Genomic DNA, 7,784 nt, shown 5'->3' with positions numbered 1-7,784 from the left:
TGAGCATAAATTTTATAATTTTTAATACTGTTTAAAAACTAGTGTTTAGATAATACGTGGAAGAATCAGTGCCTGGGCTTTTACCTTCAAAATCCACATAACCTGGTCTTTCCACTACTAAATCAGTAAGCAAATTATGCATTATCAGTAAGTAGAATGACCTTGCCAGTTTGGATCCATTCAGAGAATGTTGTGGTGGATAATTTTCATTTTCAAATAAATGTTTACTAAATTTACAATTCTCCAGGCTAGGTTTAACTAATTATTTACATTAAGAGTTAAATAGTATAAGAGTAACTAATATAACTTGCTCATGTGCTTAGAGAATGTTCATGTTTTTAAAGTTTAGAAGAAATGTTTACAATGAAGTTGTTTTTCTATTGTATACAGTTTTCAGATTAAATTCCAGACTCCTGATATTTTTCAACAGTATTTTATTTGAAAAATAGTATGCCTATGAAACCCACTTTACTTCTTTCTTTTGATTTATTTTTAATTGAGAGTGTTCAACATCCATAAAAATGTGAGCCTTAAAAGGATTTTGTTTCAACAGGAAATCCTCTGAATATGTTCTTTTCAACCAAATATCAGTCACCCATTGGAGAAAGATTACTATTGAGTATAATGGTTGATGAGAGGTAATTCAATATTGTAACCTCTAAGAAGAAAAAAAATTATGAATGCAAGAAAACATGCTATTTTTGAGATCACCTCCACTGACTTGCTATCCCTGCATATAAAATAAAAATATGTTTGGCTCAAACCAATGGATGCTGCCAGGATTCCTTTCCACAATTTATCATCTTAAATAGCAGTTGACTCTGATGTTTGTAAGAGAGGAGAAGAAAGCATATGAAACTGTTGAAATTGCTTTCAGGATTTGCTTTCTGTACCTATTCCAAGAATAGTGTACTGCTTCCTAATGTAAAAGCTAGAGATAACACCTAAACAGTAAGTGTTAGCCAGCAGCATTCAAAAGAATGGGTTAATTTCATATTTTTGGAGTTTATAACTGAGTGAGAATGGCAAAATTATGGGATTTCCTCCCCCCCCCCATTTTTTGGAAAGAGGGAATAATTAGTTTGCTTTAATGAAATAAGTTGCATGTGTTTGCAAAATAAAAACTTTAATACTTATAGTGAAATGCTATAAAACCGGCTCCATTTCTATGCATTCTGAACATTTTCATTTTCAATGGATTTCATTTCTTCCTATTAGGATATTTGTTGTACATGGGTATGTATTATAATTAGATTATCTGAGAAAATTTTGCTGCAATGAAATCATTCCAAACTTTGATTCTTCTTAAGCTGTAAGATTTTGTCTTATTTTCTTCTTGATTAAGAAATCAGCAGGTTACCCAAATTAAACAATTATTATAGTCTGTTCAAATTTATTCATACATTTCACATTTGCTTCATTAATATCTAATTTAAGGAAATATGTAGAAAACAATCATTGCTGCATTAGGATGATGCTATCCACCACATTGTCTGAAAATTTCAAATATTCTCCATTAGACTAGAGTTCCCTTAATCATGATAGATCCTATGGGACCCACTTATAAAGTTTTAAATCATCATCCTTTCATATCCAAAGTCTTAATGTCTCTCTCTAAATGTTCATAGCATTTCTCAGGGACTCTATGTACTCATAAAATTATTTCTCTCTTTCAGCCCTCTCCACACAGTACTGGCACTGTAGAAATAAAATAGGCCTAAATGTTTAGGCATGAGAGCAAACATTTTTGAGCCATAGTCAGTAAATTCAATAATTCCATTGCCGTTATTTCTATGACACTTCCCTGCAAAATGCTGAATGCATAAATTAAAAATACAGCTTGAAGAAATAACATAGACATTAAAATACATCTTAAAGTAATAAATATTCAATTAAAAACTGAAGATGCTTTAGTTCAACTCAGGCTCAAACTTTTGCATCACCTATGCTTCCTCTTCCTCTATCATTATTCATGCTTTATCATTAGTTCAAGCCTGTAGAATCATCTTAAAATGTATGGCTCGCATCTCTCCCTCCTTACCCTTCCTGCTACTTACCTTTCCCAGCCTTTCATGGGATTGCTCACAGAACTCACTTCAGTTTCACCTCACCCAGAGCCCAGGAAAGCTGAGCAATTTGAGAATAGGAACAAGGAAGAAGGGCAGGGTCACTAGCATTAGTCATGCAGCATAAGTGTGGTTCCCAGGGTCCTGTTCTGTAGACGACCCCAGCAGGTTTTGTTAGTAAAGACCCCTATAGTCCTTGTGGATGATGCAGACTCCCTCAGGTTTCATCACTCATGACCCCATCACAGACCCCAGAAGATTGTTCTGCAGAAGACCCCCATATTTTTTGCTGAAGAAATCAAAGGCCAGCACAGTGCTGCAGAACCACTACATATTTCACCACTGAAAGTTTCACCCTACCAATTTTTGCATTTGCAGACACTAACCTGAGCCCCTCCACCCCCATGCTCCCTTTTCCCCCTCTCATTGGAGCCCAGATTCCACAATGGCAGCCATTTCTAGCCTCTGAAGCTGTGTGAATGCAAAATGTCAGCCTTGACCCTTGCAGCTGAGCACCACCATGGTACATGCTTTCATGACCATCTCTTGTAGTTATGCATGCACCAGCATGCTGCCAGTCTGAATTCTGTCACTGGCCTCCACCACCATGCACATGTCTGGGGTGAGACTCTACAACCTCATGGGTCCATGCAGAGAGCCAAGGCCACATAGTTGCTTGTGGGACCAGATCCTTTCCTATCTCCTCTCACTTGCATGCCCCATTGGGTTCACTTGAAGCTAGCAAGCTGCAGCTATGCACTTGTACAGTGCAATCCCAGATCCAGTCACCATCCTCCATTACCATGTGTGCCTCGGGAGCTTCTGACAGGGCCACTGCAGCTGCTAGTGTGCCTATAGTTGAGCTCAGCCCTCACATTTCCAAAACTATGCCCCTATTATCTAAGAAGAGTTGACTATTATGACTAAAGTTAAGCCAGCTAAATGGTGCTCACAAAAAGTATGCAAATTCATTTACTCACCTTGCTTCACTCAAAGTTCTCACATCCAGGTACACTCAAATTCCTGCTTCAGTATTCATAAGAGAAAAAAATAACATATTTCTAGAAATAACCAGTTCTCTGTAAGACTGACTTTCATAATATCTTTTATTTGGGGGAGGGGAGTGTTGTGTGTGTGTATGTTTCATAGACAACTTTAGTTTTTATTTCATGATCATAAACTTAACTCTGCAATCCAGCTAGACTGAGAAGGACTAAGGGAATTATGGAAGCCAATGAACTGTGGAGAGAGCACAAAGATTATAGAACATTCCAAGCGGATGGGGGTGAAGGGTGCTCTCCTGAGTTACAGAAGGAATGGTCTGGTGGTTAAGATAAAACACAAGTCAAATTTATTAGAGTTGTTCACATTCAGCAATGGTGATCTTCTTTTTTTATATTTTATTGATTTTTTATAGAGAGGAAAGGAGAGGGATAGAGAGTTAGAAACATCGATGAGAGAGAAACATCGATCAGCTGCCTTCTGCACACCCCCAACTGGGGATTTGCCTGCAACCAAGGTACATGCCCTTGACCGGAATCAAACCCGGGACCCTTCAGTCCGCAGGCCAACACTCTATCCACTGAGCCAAACCAGTCAGGGCAATGGTGATATTCTTGCTGGTCTTGCCATTCCTGGACCCTAAGAGTTCCATGGTTGTCACAATATCCATGCCTTTTGTCACCTGACCTAAGGCCACAGGCTTGCCATCCAACCACTCAGTCTTGGCAGTGCAGATGAGAAACTGGGAACCGTTTGTGTTAGGTCCAGCATTTGCCATAGACAAGGTGCCAGGACCTGTATGTTTCAGGATGAAGTTCTCATCCTCAAATTTCTCCCCATAGATGGACTTGCTGCCTGTGCCATTATGGTGTGCGAAGTCACCAGCCTGGCACAAAAATCCTGGAATAATGTTGTGAAAGCAACAACCTTTTTAACCAAATCCTTTCTCCCCAGTGCTCAGAGCATGAACGTTTTCTGCTGTCTTTGGAACTTTGTCTGCAAACAGCTCGAAGGAGACACGGCCCAAGAGCTTGCAGTCCACGAAGATGTCAAAGAATACGGTGGGGTTCACTGTGGCTGGTCACGGGCAGGGCGGTTCTTGGGCAGTGGCGTCTGCAAAGCCGGGAGTGTTTGTTTTAAGCCATTTTCTTAATTCCTAGAAATCATCAGTGTAAAAAATTATCTGGCAGAGATGCCCCTGAATTTACTAAACAGAGATAATTCTGACAGTCTCAGTGGCCTTAGACCTCTGACTTCTGTTGTTTTGCCATCTGGCCATCATACTTTTGATCTCCCTCCACCCCAGGACTGGCAGAGTATAACTCACATTAGAATCCATTTTCTCTTGCATGCTCTTTTCCTTTTCTCCTTTACTGGATAAGATGCTACTCTTCCCATAATTTTGAAAATATATACCTATACTTTTTTTTTATTTTTCCCTAGACCCCTAGAAAACATCTGCTTTGGCTCAAAATCACAACAGACTGGTTAGCACAGTATTCTAAAACAAACAGGCTTTAGTAGTTAAATATTCCATAGATAAACAGAATCTATTTTCCATGTTAATCCTTTTAAAATCCAACAAGAGGGCATTTTGCACAAGCATGCCAATCAATTAAAAAGGCAAATATCAGAGAAGTACAAAATGTCAGAGCTGGAACAGGCGCTTGGAGGTCATCTAAAACAACCTCCATGTTTTTCCATATGTGCAACCAAGGTCCAGCGAGGGTGGGTTGCCAAGAGATTCATTTAGTTAAAAACAAAGCTGCATGCAAACCCGGAAGTGTAATGTCTGTAACTTAGTTTGAAATTTATCCAAAAATAAGATGGATTGAGAGATGGATAGAGGGATAGATATGATAAATCAAGTGCAGTAAAATGTTAATGATAGGATCTAGTTGGCAAGTTCATGATTGTTCACTGTAAATACTTTCAACTCTTCTGTGTATGTTTGAATTATTTTGAACACAAAATGTTAGGCACTTGAGCATTGCAACTACCTTATGAAGCTGGTAAGCCAACGATATTGAGGATAGATGCCTCACACTAGGTTTGGTGGATGCATGAGTGAATGCTGGTGTCCACAGTCAAGGTAGATAAACTAATGGGGACTCCCACTAAAAGAATATACTTCTTTAAGATGCTTTGCAGGGATCCAAATAGATAAAATAGTTTTGATTTAGTCAGGATTCTTGCAATTACAAGTGAAAAATAAAATCACCCCAGATTTGCTTAAGCAAATTAAAGGACTGTATTGGTTTCCATAAATGAAAATTCTAGGGGTGAACCTGGCTTGATCCTGGTTATCTGCACCCAGACTCTCCATCTCCTGGCTCTGCTCTCTTTCACATTGGTTCCATTCTTATTCAGGCTTGCCTTTCCCAGTTGCAAGGCTCTCTGTACCTCCTGTTTATAACCCCACAAGTCCAAACCCAGAAGAAATGAGAGCATTACTGTCTCAACAGTAAAAGCAAAGTATAAAGAGTGCATTTTATTTGTTCAGTCTGAATTGTGTGCCTATCCTTAAACCAAAAACCATTTGCAAAGAGACTTCAATATTCTGATTGGGTGCCAAACCATTAAAATGAAATGTAATACCACAGGTTTGCTGTCTGAATATCTCTTAGATCATTGAGGAAATCATCTTAAGGTCCAAGATGGTAGCAAGGAGTAGAGGTCCTAGATGTGATCTATCTTCCAATAAATTCCATAGCATATTTCTGATCTTAGGAATCTCTCTCCAAGGAAGTAAAAAATGCAAATGGTGAAAGTGACCCATTTCAAGAAAGATGCACACAGCTGGATCTGGGAATATAAGCGTTCCTTGGAGAACAATCTAACACTTGATGAAAGAAAGGAGATTGAGCTCTTGTACACATGGATTCCAGGCACCTAGAAGAAATGATAAATTTGGGGGAAAATGCTGACCAGTTCCCAACTGTGTCTGGCAGCATGCTCACAAATCTGATTTGATCCATATAAAAATGCCCTTCCATATCCAGCCTGATCTTAGCCGTTCTTTCTAAATGTAGAGTGGGTTGCTACCTAGAAAATGACTTGAAGAAATATTTAATGTGCAAAGTTGGGATTTTAAAGGTGTCTTGATCCACATATTTGCACCTGCTTTATGCCTGTGTGCAACTTTTTAAATGTGCTCTTTTCTACATCATTTTTCTCTGCTTTCAGAAAAGCCAGGCCCATCTTTCATTCCAACATGACCAACAGGTTGACAGACATAGTACATATATAAATTGTTTAAAAAAAAGTGCTTTCATTCATTCAAGAACTATTTACAGAGCATCTGCTCTATGCCAAACCTCGTGATAGGCAGTAGGAATGCAATGGTGAGTAAAAGTAAACATAGTGATGGGAAGGATATGAAGGTGGTAATGACAGATTAGCAGGGGCCAGAGCATCTAGAGGTCTGTCGGTTACAATGAAAAGTTCGGTCTTCATTCTAAGAGCAATCAAAGGCTTTAGAAAACTCTGAAATTGGGAAGGGAGTATGATGACATCATCAGATTTGTGTTTTCCAAAGATCAGCGTGGCTTCTGTGTATAGGATGGACTAAAGGAATTAAGGGGGAAGCAGGAAGATCAGCTAGGGAGGAGGTCACCATGGTCGTCCAGGGAAGATATGATGGTTTAAACTAAAGTAGTGATTGTAGAGCATGAAATATGATTTTAGAGGCAAAATTTGCAGGATTTGCTCATTAATTAGACATCAAGGGTCTTGGTGAGGAAGAATGAGGTGTTAAGGATAGCATCCATGGAGTAATACACAATTTGACTTAAAAGCAAATTCACTCTTTTTGTAGGGACTCTTATAGCATACAGACAGAGTAGCCCAATATCAGTGTCCCTCTCATCTTAAAGACTAGTCACACATATGTGTTTACTTTACAGACCCATCAGCTTCAAATAAAAGGCTCTTGCATTTTGCAAAGACAGAAAGGACATTCTGTGCTGATCAAAGACAAATAATGAATGTGATATTAAATAAGCTGTAGTACTTTCTTCAGTGGATGTCATGTTTAAAGATTCTAGTTGTAAATGCAGGAAGCCCTGTGTTCTCCTTCATTAACTCTCATGGAGTAATTATCCATAGCTAAATCTCAATTGTTGTTAAACCTATTTCAGAAGCAACAAAGCAGGCTGTAAGAAACTGGCAGGATATTGAAACCCATGGGACATATTCCAAGAGAGAAGTATCTCATCATTATCCGGAGATGGGGTAATCAGCATGATGTGGAGGAAAAGAGCAGCAATGTCAGAGTCAGGCGAAGCTAAGCTAGAATCTTGATTCTCCATCTAGTGGGTATGTGACCTTGGAGCACATATTTCTGCAAGTATTTTCTTTTGTTTAAAATTCATTAAGAATGGGACTACATCAAAATAAAAAGCTTCTGCACAGCAAAAGAAACCATCAACAAAACAACAAAAAAGCCCACTGCAGTGCCAATGTTATCACTTATAAGGGTTTAATCTCCAACATCTACAGGGAACTCATACAACTTAACAAAAGGAAGATAAACAACCCAATCAAAAAATGGGCAATGGACCTAAATAGATACTTTTCGAAAGAGGACATAAGGAAGGCCAAGAGACATATGAAAACATGCTCAAAGTCACTAATCATCTGAGAGATGCACATCAAAACAATAATGCAGTACCATCTCACACCTGTCAGAATGGCTATCATCAACAAATCAACAAA

The 7,784-nt window shown here is 38.7% G+C and overlaps 1 pseudogene; it reads right to left on the bottom strand.

The window, feature by feature from the left end:
- Window positions 1-4,145, bottom strand: part of LOC106727003 — a 4,804-nt pseudogene extending 659 nt beyond the window's left edge.
- Between the last annotated feature and the right edge of the window lie 3,639 nt (window positions 4,146-7,784).

This window comes from Myotis brandtii, unplaced genomic scaffold (assembly GCF_000412655.1).
Source record: "Myotis brandtii unplaced genomic scaffold, ASM41265v1 scaffold345, whole genome shotgun sequence".
Taxonomy (NCBI): Eukaryota; Metazoa; Chordata; class Mammalia; order Chiroptera; family Vespertilionidae; genus Myotis; species Myotis brandtii.
The sequence above is the reverse complement of the archived record's forward strand: the minus strand, read 5'-3'. Positions and strand labels throughout refer to the sequence as shown.